Raw genomic sequence first — 18993 nt, 5'->3', positions numbered from 1 at the left:
GCTCCGCCTCCCAATCAGAGGAGTGGAAGGAGAAGAGGCATGTATCCATGTATCGGGTGCCTCTGGTTTGACGTCACACACGAGCGCACTTCACTGTGTGGAGACAGAAAGCTGCCAGCTTAATAGGTATGGTGGAAAGCAGCATATTGGCCTGCTTTGTTGGGCTTCTGTTTATGATGTTTCTTCTGGGACATGCGCAGTGGGTAGGTTCATGATGCACACCCCTGTTAACTATTTAGATTAATTGTACTCTGGTGAAATTTCAACAGGTGATGACGCTTTAGGGCATGATTGTAATCCTTTTTAAGTGTGCACATTATCCTGCCTACCCAACCACTCCCAGTTGAAGGCACTTGGCTGAAACGCGTAGGAGTGGGTGCTGAGTGGGTGCTGTAGGCCGGATCTCATGGTTTGTCCCCCCTCAGGGACACGTAACTATGTTTTGAGCTATTGCTCCTTGCTTCCTCTACAGATTATATGTGTGTTTTATGATTATGTGGCATGTGATTTAGGGTATGCAACTATTTGGAGTGTGCTTTCCCTAGCTTCATATATATTGCTCTTACACTGTACTGATGTACTCTACTCCTAGAGAGTATTACACATGATTTTACAGGAATGAGCTTTGATACGATTTGATTACATGGTTATTGCCACTCCTCTGTCATCACAGCCTTTTCACTGCAGCATATATATACTCCCCTTGTCTTATATACTCAAGGGTACACACTTTTTCAATTGGGATGTCTTGTCCATCTTTGAATTCATTATTAGAGGATTATTGTCAAGCCATACGCACAGGGGATCTATGCCTGCTTTTAATTATTCTTTGCTTTCTTTTAGATCTTTTGTTCTGTGACAGTTCATTCAATAAAATTTGTATTTGCATATTGATTTGGTATACTAGAGTGCTATTATTTGGGGCTTTCTTTTTTCTTTTCTCATATTACATAATTTGGCCCTTATAGCACTGACTTACTATATAGTACGTATTTATAGTCGGTATTTAGTTATTTTTATTTTATCTTGTGGATGCGGGGTCCGCTCTTTCTCTCAACATATATATATATATATGTGTATATATATAGTTGCATGATGAAGCCACTGTACAAATGAATGGGTGAAGGGTGGGTATCGTGCCAGGGTTGCTTAACCCCTTAATTACCTTTGCGGTTATTATCCGATAAGGTGATTAAGAGGTTAATTGATATCTGAATGTAATTGCAATGTATTGGCTATGTATTTTGTTGGCAACGGAGGACACGGATTATGCTGGCGAGGGGGATTCTTATTGATGAGGTGAGTAGAAGTTTAGTTATTTTATTATGCTAGTCAATGTGTTTAATAATGGGAAAAAAATCTATTATCCCTATCTGGATAATAGTTATTTTGCACATTATTGTACTGTATGTGTTGTGGGGGGGGGGGGGAGGGGAGATTGATGTATTTAATGTATAGGTCAGGTTTTTTTTTTTTTTTTTTAACATACAGGGTTGTTTCCTCAGGTCTGCGTGGGACCTATGGAGACCACCTGCGGTCTCCTCGGGCTTTTCACGGGTAAACGACTGCCGGGTCCACTGGGGACACCTGCAGGGAAGAACCGGTGGCCCCACATCTGTGGGGGCGCCGCGGACCCGTAGGGACCAGCCGTGGGTCCCCAGACCCCTGTGGGAACCACCCGAGGCCCCTCAGACACCTGTGGGTCTGACCCGGGGCCCCCCAGACATCCGTGGGCCTACCGTGTAGACCCCATTGTGGCCCACAGTGACCCATGGAGACCACCTGGTGGACCATGGCACCTGGCGGGAACCACCAACAGGCCTCGAGACCCTGTTTGAAAAATGGTGCTGGGCTACTGTAGGTCTGTGAGGTGACCCGTCAGGCCCACCGGGGACTCCCGTGGGCCTGGGGTATTAACCCTGTATGTAAAATAATAAATCATGTATTTATGGGGGGGCACAGGAGGTGGGTTATGCATTTAATAAATATAATGATGTTTATTGTGGGGCAGTGTATTGTTTTTATTGTGGGTACTGGGGGTGGGGGGAGGGGGTATTGGCCCCAAGGGTATGTGGGTAAGTCTCCCGGCTGGGTATTGGGTGAGGGTGGTTAGGCCTCTTGGGGTGGGGGGGTAGTGGGGGAGGGTATATAGGCCTCCCGAGTGGTGGGTGAGGGTGGGTTAACCCCTTAATGACTGTAGCGGTTAATAACCGCTATGGTGATTAAGGGGTTAGGGGACATTACATTGGCTCTTTTTATTCTTGTTTATCTTTTGCAGCATCGGAGGGGGCATGGATGGTGATGAAAATGAGGATGGCCTTCATCGTGGCAGCCGGACAAGGGTGAGTGCAATATGTATTTATTATATTTATTGTTCTTTATGTATTTAAAATGGGCAAATGCACTATTATCCATATGTGGATAATAGTAATTTTGCCCATTACTGTATTTAAAACCAGAGGCAGAACATAAAACACGGACAGAGCTCAGTGCACGTCCAGTGAAACTCATACATGGTACAGTGCCTCAATATAAATGTATAAATATCTATTAAATAAAATGGTCTTTTAGTTTAACATTTTGGCCAAATTGTTGTAAGCCCCTGTGCCACTGCACGGCAGACCACATTCTTCAGGGGTCCCCAACACTAATATAAATTGTTAATAACCTTTGCAATACCAGGAAGAATGATTTATAATAAATCTGTCAATATTAGTTGCAAAGTTCTAAGTCTGATTGAAGCTTTTATTAACCTCCTAAAGGGCCTGTATCTCGGGAAGCAGGGGGTCCCCGGACCTGAAACCAATGCGGTTCAGCTCCGGAGACCCCCTGCACATGTACACTATGAGTAAAAATTGTTTTGATATCTTTTTATTTTGCCGATGTTTGCGCAGAGAGAGTGGCGGATCTCTCTCTGCTGCAGACACATATCGGCAGAAACGGTTTATCGACAAGTTATCGGGAGCCAGGCTTTTTTATCACCGGCTCATCGACGTTTTGCTTTCGCAGTGATTTGCCAGGGTTCGCCAGGGATTCGGCCCTTCCTGAATACTGCGAGGGCAAATCGCCAAAATCATGCCGTTAGGGAACACTTGCCGAGAGCACTTTAATGGCGCTTACTGCATAGAGCCCTAAGTTACATAGAAACATAGAATTTCACAGCAGATAAGAACTAGGGATGTAAATTGTGCTGAAATTCTGATTCGCTGTGTAACTGGTGTTTCTTAGTCAATTAAAATTTTCGCAAATTCTTCTTAGTTCAGAAAAAGTCACCTCTATAAAAAAATAATATATATATATATACACCACGCTGAGGAAGGTCCTTAGAGGACAGAAACGTTGGTTCTCTATGTGCTGATGTTTTCTGTCTAATACACTGTTTGCTTTGGCTGAACTTTGAGTGCTGTTTCTTTGCTGTCGCTTTGGTGATAGCAGTTGTTACCTATGCTTATCCTATGAAGCATGCACCTTGAGTATTGAATTATTTGCTTGGGGGCCATCTGCATGGATTGCTATATATATATATATATATGCAAATACAACTGTATGCTCATCTGCATGTCTTAGGCAGGTCTGCAAACCCGCCTTTCCCCGTCATCACCCAGCATACAGCACTTCCACTGCAGCAAGGGATTCTGGGAAATGACATGCAAATGAGCACACAGTGTCACTTTTTGCCTCAAAAACCATTTTTAACATGGTTCCCTATAGGCTTAAGCTTGCTGCATGGTCACAGCTTTGAGCACAGCCAGGGTTAAGGTGCATACCCAGTTAAAATCAACCCCAAACAGCTGTCTGTGGGTGGTTTTCTGGGTATGCACCTTAACCCTGGCTGTGCTCAAAGCTGTGACCATGCAGCAAGCTTAAGCCTATAGGGAACCATGTTAAAAATGGTTTTTGAGGCAAAAAGTGACACTGTGTGCTCATTTGCATGTCATTTCCAAGAATCCCTTGCTGCAGTGGAAGTGCTGTATGCTGGGTGATGATGGGGAAAGGCGGGATTGCAGACCTGCCTAAGACATGCAGATGAGCATACAGTTGTATTTGCATATTTGCTTTCCTGTGGAGGGTTTTTGTCACTTTTTTTACTCACCATATATATATATATATATATATATATATATATATATATATATATATATATATATATATATATATATATATATTTTTTTTTTTAAGTTTTATTGTGTGAATTTTCTCATTTTTGCTAATCACTAAAAGAAACCACTTGACCCACCCAGCTTCCCCATTTTCCTAGCTATTGTGAATACTCAGACCTCTTGTGTCCTTGGCTTTCTTTCATGCAGAGGTCAGCCTTGTGTATATCCCAAAATATAAACCATGATGGATTACCAAGGAGGTGGCAGATATTGTAAAAGCTAAAAAAAAAAAAATAGACTCAGAGGGAGGAGGAAATGTGTTTAAAAGTTCCGCGCTCGAGCTGTCATAGATGTTCTCCAATGTCAAAACAATTCTTTTGCAGCTGGGTGTGTAGGAGCCCCTCCCAACCGCTCCTAAAAGGAGTCTCCCAAAAAATGGGGGACCTCAAACAACAAGAAAAACACACACCAAGCGCACCAAGAATTAGTACACACTCAAATATATAAACAGATGAATGCTTAGGTGTAATGGTAATTTAACTTTAAAAGAATGGGTCTGCAATCAGACCAAGGACAAACATGAACAGTGGTTCCAACACTACTGAACTAAAACAATACATACTGTACATATGAAAAAATCATAAATAGATACAACACATGCAATGACAGTGGCAAACCCCGTCTCCAATTGCGAGGCTAAGGTATAAACACCTAATACAGAATAGATGCCTGTTGCAGGGTACATGCAACCACATACGCGGGTTCTCTTGATAAGGCTTATTTATTGAGCCTTAAAAAAATGCAGCACACAAAAACAAAACGGCTTCTTTTCAGCATACAAAAAAACAAAACAGCTTCTCTTCAGCATGCAGGACACAGACAGTTCATCAAATATGTACTTTGAAAACAGACCTTATAGCAGTAATCTTACTTCAGCATTTCAGTCCTATCTCTTGACCAAGTGTAGAACGGGTGAACAGAAGGTTAACCCACCAGGCGCTCAGAAAATATGACTTCAGCTGTTAAACTGGTGTATGAGAAATAAACGGGGATTCCTGATCGCCACTATCCCCCAGTGGAGCCTTCACAAGTGTAATACTCAGCAACTCGCTTACCATAAGCACAATGAAGTTTGAGATAAATAGAAGGAAAAAACTCACAGCTGGGGGATATAGTGAAGTGGCTGATGTCCTCTTGATTGTAGAGGCTGCCGACCCCACTGCCTGTAACTCCTCCAGATAATGCCAAGGACACGATGTGATGGTCACGAGCCGTCAGCCCTGTCTTCAGCCGCCAACCCTGCCTCCGCTCGATCGCGGTGGGTGGTCACCTGACTGGCGGCAGTGCCGGTACTTCCGGGTTCAGCAGGGGGACGCAGGTACACCAGTAACAGCCCGGCGTGCAGGCTGCAAATGCCGGAACAATGGAGAATCCTCCCAGGGGAGGTCTATACGCCGCACAGCCGTGGAATATGACTTCAGAAAAGGCTGATGTAGTGACTAATAAAAAACTTTTAATGAAACAGAGTGCAAGCGGATACTCTTGACGCGTTTCGGCCCGTCAGGCCTTTGTCAAAAGAGTGATCCGTTTGAATAAACAACATACTTATATAGCAAGTGCAAACTGCAACACCTGTGGACAAGCCCAAAACAAATGGGTCACAGGTGTATGCCCCAACACTGCCAGACATAGCATACAGAGTTAAAAACAATGGTGCAATTAAAAACGACCAATTATATCAGTGGATAAGAAAACATATAACATATATTGATACAGGACATGTTAAACCAAAATCAATGAAAAATTGGTCAAGAATAAAAACATTCATATTAAAAACAAATTGCACAAGTGTAATAAAGTTATAATGATATTAAACAACCATGTTACAAAGTATTATAATGTACCCCGTATAAATGGAACAAAGTATCACAAGAGATAATGAAAAAACCTTATATCACTGTTTGAAATGAATGTTGAATCTTTATCTAGTGGTTATATAACTTAATAGAACTTGCAACCACCTGTATCAATGTTTGGGAAGTAACGGGATGAGAGGGAGAGGGGTTGGAAGGGTGGGGAGTGACACTGGGTGGAGAGGAAGGGGGGGCGGGGCGAGGGGGGGAAGGACGGGGGGGGGGTGGAAGGGGAAGGGAGAGGATGGGGGGGACTGGGAAGGGAGAGGCAGGGAACAGGGAAAGGAAAAGGGGAGGGGGGAGGGAAAGAGGAAAGGGAGGGAGGGAGAAGGGAAAAGAAGCAAAGAATAAGTGATAAAGAAATATGAAAGACAATAATCCATAGTGTAAAAGATTATATGTAAATCACTGTAAAAAATACACTAATCACCAAGGAAATGTTTCAGTTCCCATTCAACATTTAGCCATGAGGCTGTAATGTATTCATGGAAAAAATCCATGACATCTCTTTCTTGTTAAGTCGATTTAATCTATTGCCTCCTCTAATGTAAGAGGAGACATGTTCAACCGCAAAGAATGAAAAATTCTTAAGTCCACCAAGTGGAAATTGTACAAAATGTTTAGATAATGGATGTAGTAAATCTTTTTTGTTTATTAATCTAATGTGTTCCGAGATTCGAATATATAGGGATCTAATTGTTCTACCCACATATTTATATTTGCAACCGCATGTAATCACATAGACGACGTAGCTTGTTTGACAATTGATGAAAGTGTTAATCCTGTGTTTACCATTTGGGAACAAAGTGTGTACTCTTTTTGTTGGTACAGCGAATTTACAACATTTGCAGAAACTGCATCTTTGAATAAGTGAAATAGACCGCTGTCACCTTAAATGATTTAAACAATGTAATTGTAAATGACAGGTGCTGTAAGGGTGTTAAATACAATAGTATCGGTGGTGATCAAAGAGTTTGATCAAGAAATAAACCCTTCTAGGTAGCAGACTCTTGTCATGTGTGTAGTGTCATATTTAATGGACTTAATTGGTCCAACAGTTAGATACTGTATGTCTGAGTAGTGCCCAGATTCACAGGGGAAATCAAAAAATAATAAAATTTTATTAAATCTACATAGATGTTAAAAACACATATACATTATTAAAAATCCCTATTATGTAGAGTGGTGATAGTGTTTTATCATAAATCAATCGGTGTATTACCATATGTAAAACAATATCTTGAGACTTTCTGAATCACAGCTATATATATATGGTCTCTTGACCAAAAACAATGGATATTGCAGGTGTGTACACATGTGTTAATCACAGCATGATCACTCGGAGGTGAAGCATAGACCAAATGTGTACAGTAGGCTTAAATGCAAGGAGCATATACTGGTGTCTTGACCAAAAACAATGGATATTGCAGGTGTGTACACATGTGTTAATCACAGCATGATCACTCGGAGGTGAAGCATAGACCAAATGTGTACAGTAGGCTTAAATGCAAGGAGCATATACTGGTGTAATGTGGGACAGATAGTTCATCAAACTGAGAAAGCAACCATGTAGATATATATCAAAGCTGATGTCATCATATACAGATGGTGCATATATATCACAAGGCAAAGGTTGTACATATATCTCTGCTATACTCCGTTTGTGTGTTGAGCCCTCAGGTTCTCCCAACAAAAACAATGCTGTGTAATATTGAACCAGTGTAATGCAGTTGAATACACGCAAATAGAGGATACTCCGTGGTTATAAGGTAATATAATATAATCAGTGGTTGACAAATCACCAAAAAATCTACTCGCCACATAAAAAAATCTACTCGCCACCTAGTACCAAACGTGTGCTGCTTGGGCCAATATTTACTCGCCCGGGGGTTAAATCCACTCGCCCGGGGCGAGCAAATGTATAGGTTTGTTGAACACTGAATATAATTATACCCGTAAGTACCCGTAACCCGTGAGTACAGCTTCTATATGGTGCCAGAGAGTGATTTGTCTACTGCGGTTAGTGTGGTTTAACCCGTATCAGCCAAGTCATATGAGAGGGCTGGCTACCATGTATGCTGCATGAATGGATACAAGCCTGCTGCTGCTGATGCCGGTTACAGAAAGTCGCCACCCACTGACGTCACGACTGCATCTGTAAAATCCTTTGGGTATGTTACCTACACGAGGTTGGGCTGGTGATTTGAACATGCTTCTGGAAATGGATGAAGCTAATGTGTTGGCCCTTCTGAATGCATTAATTTCTAACAGTGATATAAGGTTTTTTCATTATCTCTTGTGATACTTTGTTCCATTTATCCGGGGTACATTATAATACTTTGTAACATGGTTGTTTAATATCATTATAACTTTATTACACTTGTGCAATTTGTTTTTAATATGAATGTTTTTATTCTTGACCAATTTTTCATTGATTTTGGTTTAACATGTCCTGTATCAATATATGTTATATGTTTTCTTATCCACTGATATAATTGGTCGTTTTTAATTGCACCATTGTTTGTAATTGCACCATTGTTTTTAACTCTGTATGCTATGTCTGGCAGTGTTGGGGCATACACCTGTGACCCATTTGTTGTGGGCTTGTCCACAGGTGTTGCAGTTTGCACTTGCTATATAAGTATGTTGTTTATTCAAACGGATCACTCTTTTGACAAAGGCCTGACGGGCCGAAACGCGTCAAGAGGATCCGCTTGCACTCTGTTTCATTAAAAGTTTTTTATTAGTCACTACATCAGCCTTTTCTGAAGTCTTATTCCACGGCTGTGCGGCGTATAGACCTCCCCTGGGAGGATTCTCCACTATCTCTTGACCAGCCTGGCAGCCTGGGGGTTTTAAAACACCTTGATTATGCTGCTGGGACCACTCTAATTGTCAGGAGCTTCCCAGCTGAAAATGAACCTCGTCCCTGCTGCACTGCATACTTACACATACGTCTGCCAGGCACATAGCTGGTGACGTTCATTCACCCTATCACATTCCTCCCCTGTTAGTGTGTGGCTGGGGCAACGCACAGCTGAAGCCCGACCATCCACCCCTTCTCTAGAAAAGAAATCAGCATTGGCATTTTCTTTTCCAGCCCTGTGCTGAATCTCAAACGAGAAGGGTTGGAGGGCCATATACCACTTGGTCAACCTAGCATTGGAGTCTTTCATAGTATTTAACCATTTTAATGGAGCATGGTCTGTTACCAATGTAAAATGGACTTCCGCCAGGTAGTGCCTCAAGGCCTCGATTGCCCACTTTACTGCGAGACACTCCTTCTCAATTACTGAGTAGTTTTTTTCCCTTGGGAACAATTTCCTACTCAGAAAAAGGATCGGATGTTCCACTCCCTCAAACTGCTGCGAGAGCACTGCCCCTAGCCCTATCTCTGAGGCATTGTTTTGTACAGTACAATAAAAGGCTAATCAAATTCTGGGCTTCTAAGGACGGGACCCTCTGATAGACACCTTTTTACCTCCTCAAAGGCTCTCTGGCACTCCCTTGACCATACCACTTGTGTAGGGGCACACTTTTTTGTGAGGTCTGTTAGTGGGGCTGCAACTTCCGAGTAGTTGGGGATGAACCTCCGATAGTACCCTGCTAAACCCAACAGGGAGTGTACCTGCGTTTTTGTTCGGGGGGTTGGAACTTCTTTAAAGGCAGCTACGTTATCGGCTAGTGGCCTTACTTTTCCACCACCCACTGCATACCCTAGGTACTTGGTTTCCGCCTTACCTAAGGCACATTTCTTAGGGTTGGCTGTGAGCCCTGACTCTCTTAGCGACTTGAGGACCACTTTCAGCCTATTTAGATGGGCCCGCCAGTGTTTACAATGAATGACAATGTCATCTAGATAGGCCGCGGCATAAGCCCTATGAGGTCTCAGTACTTTATCCATGAGCCTCTGAAATGTGGCTGGGGCTCCATGTAGTCCAAATGGCATTGTCACAAACTGGTATAAACCCATGGGAGTGGCAAAGGCTATTTTACACTTGGACTTTTCCTCTAAAGGTATTTGCCAGTATCCTTTTGTTAAGTCGAGCGTGGATATATATTCTGCGTTACCAAGGGTGTCAATTAACTCATCCACCCTTGGCATCGGATATGTGTCAAACTTGGATACTGCATTGACCTTTCGGAGGTCCACACAAAATCTTACCTTCCCATCGGGTTTAGGGACCATAATTAGTGGACTACACCACTCACTGCATGATTCCTCAATCACGCCTAAATGTAACATTTCTTGTACCTCCTTCTCTACCAGGGCCTTACGGCTTTCAGGCAACCTGTAAGGACGAGAACGTACTTTTACCCCAGGTGCTGTCTCTATCACATGGGAAACTAAATTAGTTTGCCCTGGTAAATCAGAAAAAACATCATTGAATTGTGTAATTATTTCTAACAAGTCCCCTTTTGTTCAGAGGACAATTGTCTACCCATTGGGATTTTATCGTCACCCACGATGTTCTCCCGTGGGGACTGAGGACCCAGGTCCGTTTCCTCCTCCAACGGGTGGATGAAAAGAGACCGCTGCACCTTCCAGGGTTTCAGCAAGTTCACATGGTAAATTTGTTTACCCTTCCTGGACCCTGGTTGAGCGATCTCGTAATCCACATCACCCGTGCAGCGGAGTACTTCAAATGGGCCCTGCCATTTGGCTAGGAGTTTACTCTCACAACTAGGTAACAATAACATCACCTGGTCTCCCGGGTGAAACACTCATGTGAGCATTCTGATTGTAATGTCTCTCCTGACTGTCCTGGGCTGATCTAAGATTCTCCCTAGCAAAATGGCCGACCACATCTAGGCGCCTCCTAAGGTCTAGTACATATTGCAGGGTATTCTTAGAAGGGGACCGCTGTTCCTCCCAGGACTCCTTTAGGAGGTCTAGGATACCCCGGGGTTGGCGGCCATACAATAATTCAAATGGAGAGAACCCCGTGGATGCCTGGGGAACTTCCCGCACTGCGAACAGCAGAAAAGGGAGAAGTTCATCCCAGGCTCTCTTCCCTGAATCTACAAATTTTCTCTGCATACCTTTTAGAGTTCGGTTAAATCTTTCCAACAATCCGTCAGTCTGTGGATGGTAGACCGATGTCCGAACAGACTTGACCTCTAGTAATTTTAAGAAATCCTGCATCAGTTTAGCCATAAAATTTGTACCTTGGTCTGTCAACATAACCTGGGGAACAGCTCCAACAATTTGTTGGCTACTTGCCTCGCCGTTGCTGTCCTCAGGGGAACGCCACAGGATATCTTGTTGCAAAGTCGACTATTACCAGAATAAACCTGTGTCCTTTCGCAGAAGGCTCCAGCGGTCCTACCAAGTCTACACCAATCCTCTCAAAGGGAACGGACACCAAGGGTAGAGGAACCAAGGGGGCTGTTTTTTGTCCCTTCGGACTAGTTAGCTGGCACTCAGGACAAGCCACACATAACTTAGCAATGTCACTATGCATCCCTGGCCAATAGAAGCAGAACGAAATACGGTCCAAGGTTTTATCTCTACCCAGGTGACCACCCCAAGGGACAGTATGGGCTAGGGTGAAGACAGTTTTAACAAACGCCTTGGGAACCAATATTTGTCTGGTGACCTCCCCTGTTTGTGTCTGCTTGTTCACCCTGTACCGGATATCATTCAACAATTCAAAATGAGAGAACACCATTACCCCTTGTGCATTCAATATCTGGTCATCAATATTTACCACTTTATCATATTGTTTGGCCAGGACTGGTTCTTCCCTCTGCCTCTGGCGAAAATCAGGGAGACATAACTCTGGTAAATCCCCAGGGCCTATCTCTCCCTCTTTTTGGCCATCCCCAGTCATGACTTGTGACTTATGCCTATTAGTATGGCCACCTTGAGTCCCAGATTTCTGCAACCAGTCCTGTTTGTCACATCGTCTTTGCCTCCGAGTGTTTGGAACCCGGTGTCTACTGGGGAACAGGTAGGCCGAAAAGGGGAACAGTTTACCAGGTTTCTCAAAAACAAAACGGCTTCTTTTCAGCATACAAAAAAACAAAACAGCTTCTCTTCAGCATGCAGGACACAGACAGTTCATCAAACATGTACTTTGAAAATAGACCTTATAGCAGTAATCTTACTTCAGCATTTCAGTCCTATCTCTTGACCAGCTAGCCTGCATGTGTGTACAGCCTGTGGTTTTTAAAACACCTTGATTATGCAGCTGGGACCACTCTAATTGTCAGGAGCTTCCCAGCTGAAAATTAACCTCGTCACTGCTGCACTGCATACCTACTCATACGTCTGTCAGGCATATAGCTGGTGACGTTCATTCACCCTGTCACAATGCCCCGGCTGCACGAAATGGTAGGTTGAGGGGGGGGGGGGGGGGGGTGCTACTGACCAAAAGAGCACCCTGGAACCGTTTGCTGGCGCGTTAAAGTCCGGATGGCGCCATCCATGGAGAAGGAACCACAGCGAGCACTTCCTGGTACACCCAGGCCCAGCCAATCAGCATGCGCGTTGTTGCGAAACGCATTGAGGTCACGTGAAGCATCCATATAATGATGAAAAAATCCTCTAGGGACTAGATAAATGGATAAATACCTAATAATAGTAGAAAGAAGCAACAAAAGGATGAAAAACAAGGCAACCATAGATGGAATGGTGGCCAGCACAAGAAATCAATAGATTAACAGACCGGACATGTATCCCAGGTCACTAAATAAATGAATTTGAAAAGATAATACCATACAGACAAACACATCCCATCTAATAAATGTGATACAATATATGTATATATATATTAATAAAAACTATATATATGTGTGTGTAAATCCTTATGGAGTGACTAATGGTGTTAATATATTTGTATCTTTTAAATAAAAGATGTGTGATATATATTAATATGAAACAAACTACTACTGGTAGATATACTACTAGATATAATGAAGCTCTTACTATACTAATAAAGAGAGTTTAACGTGAACCTTAACTAAATATGAATAAGTGCCAAAAATGAATATACCTGATATATATATGTCCCCTGATGAAATCAGCTAAGTCTGAGGAAATGTGTAGGGCAGGCCTGCACAAATCGTAAAGTGAGAAGGGCTGAACTGCTCCAAGGAAAACAAATTTGGGCCGCACGGGTAAAATCATCATCATCATCATCATCATCATCATCATCATCATCATCATCATCATCATCATCATCATCATCTCTCCTCCAGCACCTCTCATCATCATCATCTCTCCTCCAGCACCTCTCATCATCATCATCCTCATATATCTTCCCCAGCACTCCTCATCATCATCCTCATATCTCCACCAGCACCCTTCATTATCATCCTCATATCTCCCCCAGAATCCAATACTATCAACCTTTGCAATACTCCCCATCTATCTCTCCCCCTCACCCACACACATAATACTCCCCCTCCACATCAAACACACAATAACCCCCTGCACTCCACACACATCCCACCCCCTGCACCTCACATCCCTCTCCCCCCGGCACCTCACATCATTCTCCCCCCCTGCACCTCCCATCACTCTTCCCTTGCACCTCACATCACTCTCCCCCCTGCAACTCACATCACTCTCCCCCCCTGCACCTCACATCACCCTCCCCCCTGCACCTCACGTCACTCTCCCCCTGCACCTCACATCACTCTCCCTCCTGCACCTCAAATCACCCCCATTGCACCGCAAATCACCCCCCTTGCACCTCAAATCACTCCCCCCCGCACCTCAACTCACCCCCCCCCTGCAACTCACATCACTTTCCCCCCCTGCACCACACATCTCTCTCCTCTGCACCTCCAATCACCCCCCCTGCACCTCCAATGGCTGCCCTTGCACCTCCAATCACCCCCTTGCGCTTCCAATGACCCCCCCTGCACCTGCAATGACCCCCCCTGCACCTCCAATGGCTGCCCTTGCACCTCCAAAGACCCCCTTGCGCTTCCAATGACCCCCCCTGCACCTGCAATGACCCCCCCCTGCACCTCAAATGACCCCCCTGCACCTCTAATGAACCCCTGCACCTCCAATGACCCCCCTGCACCTCCAATGACCCCCCTGCACCTCCAATGACCCCTCTGCACCTCCAATCACCCCCTTGCACCTCCAATCACCCCCCTTTCCCTCCAATGACTCCCCCCCTGCACCTCCAATGACCCCCCCTGCACCTCCAATGACCCTCCCCTGCACCTCCAATGACCCCCCTGCACCTCCAATGACTCCCCCCTGCACCTCCAATGACTCCCCACTGCACCTCCAACGACCCCCCCCCTAACTTGGTTTGCTGCGGCAGATGCGACAGAGCAGGCAGGACTTCACGCACGTGCTCTAGCAAGCAGCAGGCACGGAAGTGCCTCAATGCTAGAGCGCGCTGCTGCCGTGGCTCGAGGGGGAGAGCTGGCTCCTGGGGGAGGGGGAGAGCGGGCTCATGGGGGAGCGGGATAGCGGACTCGGGAAGGAGGCGGAGGGGTAGAGAGGACTTGGGAGGGGGAGAGAGAAAAGCCGCCACGGGTCGCATAGTGAGTGCAGGCGGGCCTCATGCGGCCCGCGGGCCGCGTGTTGTGCAGAACTGGTGTAGGGTCACGTGTTGCAAGTAGCTGTGAGTGAATCATGACGCCGGAGAAAGAGGCTGCGGTCTGCCGTGGAGCACTGGGAACTCTAAAGATCAGAAACTCCCCTCTACAACTGCGGGTTGCTGGATGATTGCCTAAGGAGCAACACAGACAGAGGAGACTCTAGATTAGGATACTGCATGAGGGATCGGGCAGAGCGGAGCTCAGGAAAGCATGTTGGGGCACGAGTTTACTCATACAACGCTCAAAATTCACGGCTGTTTGTGAGTTTTAAATTCTTATTGTCCAAAAATATTACATTTTTATTCACTGGTGTCACATTAGGATAGGGCGCTTTTTCTTCTCCTTTTTTTTCTATTCAGGTGACGTAGAGGGAGGTTGTTGTACCCAGGAAGAAGGCTGCAAGTATCCCAAGGAACTATTAAGGTTAACCCATTGGGGCTGCAGTGTTACCGGACATTTTATATGTTTTTTTTATACTTTGTATTCTTTTTTAATAGTATACACCTTTTATAATATTGTGTTCATTTTATACTTTATCAGCACATTAGAAGCACATTTGGTATATGAATCATTAATAGATCTTTTGCTAGTCATTGTTGACATTTTGTGATTTAATAATCAACATATTGCATTTGTCAGAAGACTGATATTGATACTATTTACTCCTTTAAAATTGGGGTTATTTGTATGCATTGCAATACACTCAAAGGCGCTGTCTAAACAAGCGGTGCGCAAAACTGGGGGGGGGGGCATAAGATTATTTAGGGGGGGCAGGTGGCGTGCGGTGACACTTGGTGTGCGCGGGCTGGCAGACGCTATGCGCGGCTGAACAAGCTCAAGTTCTGTGCTGGTTGCTTCTCTGTGCTCTCTGTTTGCTGCGGGGGCGGGGACTTGCTGCGGGGGGCGGGGACTTGCTGTGGGGGCGTGGCCTTCACTGCACACAGACAGCTCCTCCTCCTCCTGTCTGTTTCTCCATCCCAGTTTGCAGCAGCACACAGGGGACCGGAGCATGCTTAGTACTCCCCCCCCCCCTCCGCCAGGTGAAAGTGTGTGACTGTTATGATTGTATGTTGTGTCTGTGTGTGCGTTTTGATTGAGTTTGTGTGTGTTGTGATTCAGTGTATGTTGTGTCTGTGTGTGTGTTGTGATTCAGTGTATGTTGTGTCTGTGTGTGTGTTGTGATTAAGTGTGTGTTGTGTCTGTGTGTGTGTTGTGATTGTGTGTGTGTGTTGTGATTGAATAAGTGTTGTGTGTGTTGTGATTGAGTGTGTGTGTTGTGATTGAGTGTGTTGTGTGTGTTGTGATTGAGTGTGCATTGTGTGTGTTATGTCTGTGTGTGTTGTGATATGAGTGTGTGTTGTGTCTGTGTGTGTTGTGATTGAGTATGTGTGCTGTGTCTGTGTTGGTTGTGATTGAGTGTGTGTTGTGTCTGTGTGTGTTGTGATTAAGTGTGTGTGTGTGTTGTGTGTGTTGTTATATGTGTGTTGTGTCTGTGTTGGTTGTGATTGATTGTGTGTTGTGTCTGTGTGTGTTGTGATATGAGTGTGTGGTGTGTCTGTGTGTGTTGCGATTGAGTATGTGTGTTGTGTGTGTGTTGAGTCTGTGTGTGTGGGTGTTGTGATTGAGTGTGTGTTGTGTCTGTGTTGGTTGTGATTGAGTGTGTGTTGTGTCTGTGTGTATTGTGATGAGTGTGTGTTGTGTCTGTGTTGGTTGTTATTGAGTGTGTTGTGTCTGTGTGTTGTGAATGTCTTGTGATATGAGTGTGTGTTGTGTCTGTGTGTTGTGATTGAACATGTGTGCAGTGTCTGTGTTGTGATTGTGTGTGTGTGGGTGTTATGATTGAAGGGAGCGGTGTGGAAACTGGGGGGCGCGCCCCCTTGATGGGGCACAAGATTATTTAAGGGGGGCGCAAGCAGTGTGCGGCGAAACCTGGTGTGCGCAGGCCAGCAGATGCTGTGCACGGGAGGGCGAAAAAGCTGTGCACGGGCTGCCAATAAGCTGTGCACATGCGGGCAGCCGAAGAAGATATGCACTGGTGGGCAGCCGAACATGCTGGGTGCAAGCGGCCGAACAGGATAGTGCAGGCGGGGGCCACGTGATGGTGTGTGTGCACGTGCGGGGGCTTCGGTGGTACGGGGAGGAGCACACCCCAGCGCTGGGATGTCAAACGCCGCTCCTTGCGGTGTCTGCCCTGCAATAGCGCTGTGTTCCTTCACGCCCTCCGCTGGCTACCTGCTTCGCTGCGATCCTCTGCAAGTGAAAGGGTCGGCTGCCACTATATCAATCACACTATGAATGTACAAAAATCATTGAAAAAAAGTGTAAACACAACATTGAAAACGTGCGGATGCTCAGCGCTGAGCCCCTGCATCCTCAATGAGTATGCCTTGAGAGGCGTGCGGAGGCTTTGGAATTTTCAGCCGACAGCCAAGCTGATTTTTAGCACGCTGCCGGCTGAAAACATCCAATCACCCTGAAGCAGCGTCAACGTCACAGCGCCGTGATGTCGGCGCCGTGACGTTGACGTCAGTGCGTCGCGGGCGATTGGCCCAGCGACGTCACTGCCCCGTCTCCAACCACCTCCCCCCCGGCTCCCTTCGCGCAAGCTGGCTCGCCTGCAAGTCCATGGAATCTCGCTGACTTAAGCAGGCGAGCCTCAGCGTTAGCGCGCTTCAGCTCTCCTGAAGCCTCTATGGCCCCGGCCTAATTGACACTTTGTTTCAACATTCTATCTGGTTTTCTTCTTATCCAATCCCATATCCCCTGTCATGTGTTGCCAAGGAGATCAGGAACAGTGTCTCTTATTCCACATCGCACCATGTGCTTGGCTGGAGCAGATTAATTCTGTATTGTTCACAGTATACATATATTTGTAGCAGGGCTACACTTAGATGTATTCCATCTGGTCCTATTGACTCAGTTTTGAAAGTTCCAGTAGGACTTTCTCCTATACACCGCAAATGGACTTGTGTCCTTCTCCATTAACTTGAGCAGTGAAGACTGATCAAGAATAATTATTAAGTTGGTCCGCTACACCCTTTTCTCCCCCAACAAGACAATTCCTTTCTGTCTTTAGTCTTACCGTTCCTCCTTTCGTTTTTCTCCTTTAATTTATATAAAGTATCTAAAAATAGGGTTTGCCCCCGTTCTTTACCGTAACGATGCGCGGAACACGCCCCCTGCGGCGTGTTCTTTCCTTACCTGTTTACTTCTGATCGCCGCCCTCTAGCTGCGAGTCAAGATCCTGTGTCTTTAAGGATTCTGAAGCAAGCAATGCATCTTGCTTTCTGGCATATCCTGCCCTCTTCCTCCTGACAGGAAGTAAGCCTCTCTTTGACTTTCTCTTTGCATTTAGTCTTTTGCTGCCTGCCCTGGTGTCTGCTAGTACCCATCGCACACTGTTCCTTCCTGGACCTCCTTGGGACCTTTACTCTCCTTTTGGATTCCGGAAGACTGGGACAGTCACTCATATACTACTAAGGTTAGTTTACCATCGGGTAGTGTAGGTACCTGCTTAGTAGGGTTCACCTTGATGTGGTAGCTGGCTTATAATTCATTGTCCAATGGATTAGACTAAGAACCCTTATGTTATGTTTAGTTTCGCTGCACCTTGCTGTTTCTGTCACTATGCCTATAAGAAGTCTGGACGTTCTCCAAGAAGCAATCCTTCTCTGGATGTTACCTTGTGCTCTGGAATCCATGCCCATGTTCCATGTTCATGGTTTCCGTTTCCAGACTCCCGTGCTGAAGCGTTGGCTTCCCGCAACCCCTGCGTTGGTGCCTGAGAACGCGCGCACTCCCGCTCTGCTGTCAGAGCATGCGCGCACATGCAGCTGGATCACTCGTGTCTCTGAGTAGGCATCACACCTCCGGACGCGTCGCGCATTCTCATGCGCGCGGTGTGGTCACGTGACTACGTGCGTCGATCCCCAGCTGCGCGGCAACTTACTCCCTTCGTATCCCCTGCGGCCTCCCCACCTCACTATCGGGTCCTTTCTCCCTGCGCTTGTGAGGAGAGCACAAGCGTGACATTTACTGACTGAGCTATTGTCTCTTCTGTTTGGGCCATTGCACATCTGATTATTTTCTTAGCTTCCTTCTGCCTACCCTGATATAGTTCACTATCCTGCTCTCTTTAGTCTGTTTACATTTTCTGAAAGCTGTCTTTTTAGATTTACAATACCTGCTACCTGCTTTGAAAGCCATATTGGTTTATGCTTTGGGATATATACTAGGCTGTCCCGAATATGAAAGAAAGCCAAGGAAAAAATAATGTCTGAGTTTTCACAGCAGCTCAGATAATGGGCAGACTGAGTGGGCCAAGAGTTTTTTTTTAGTGATGGGCGAACATGTAGAAAATTAAAAAAATCACACAATTTAACATTTTATAAAAGTAACTTTTTCTGAAC

The sequence above is a fragment of the Ascaphus truei genome, chromosome 5, assembly GCF_040206685.1.
Source record: "Ascaphus truei isolate aAscTru1 chromosome 5, aAscTru1.hap1, whole genome shotgun sequence".
NCBI classification, from domain to species: Eukaryota; Metazoa; Chordata; class Amphibia; order Anura; family Ascaphidae; genus Ascaphus; species Ascaphus truei.
The sequence above is the reverse complement of the archived record's forward strand: the minus strand, read 5'-3'. Positions refer to the sequence as shown.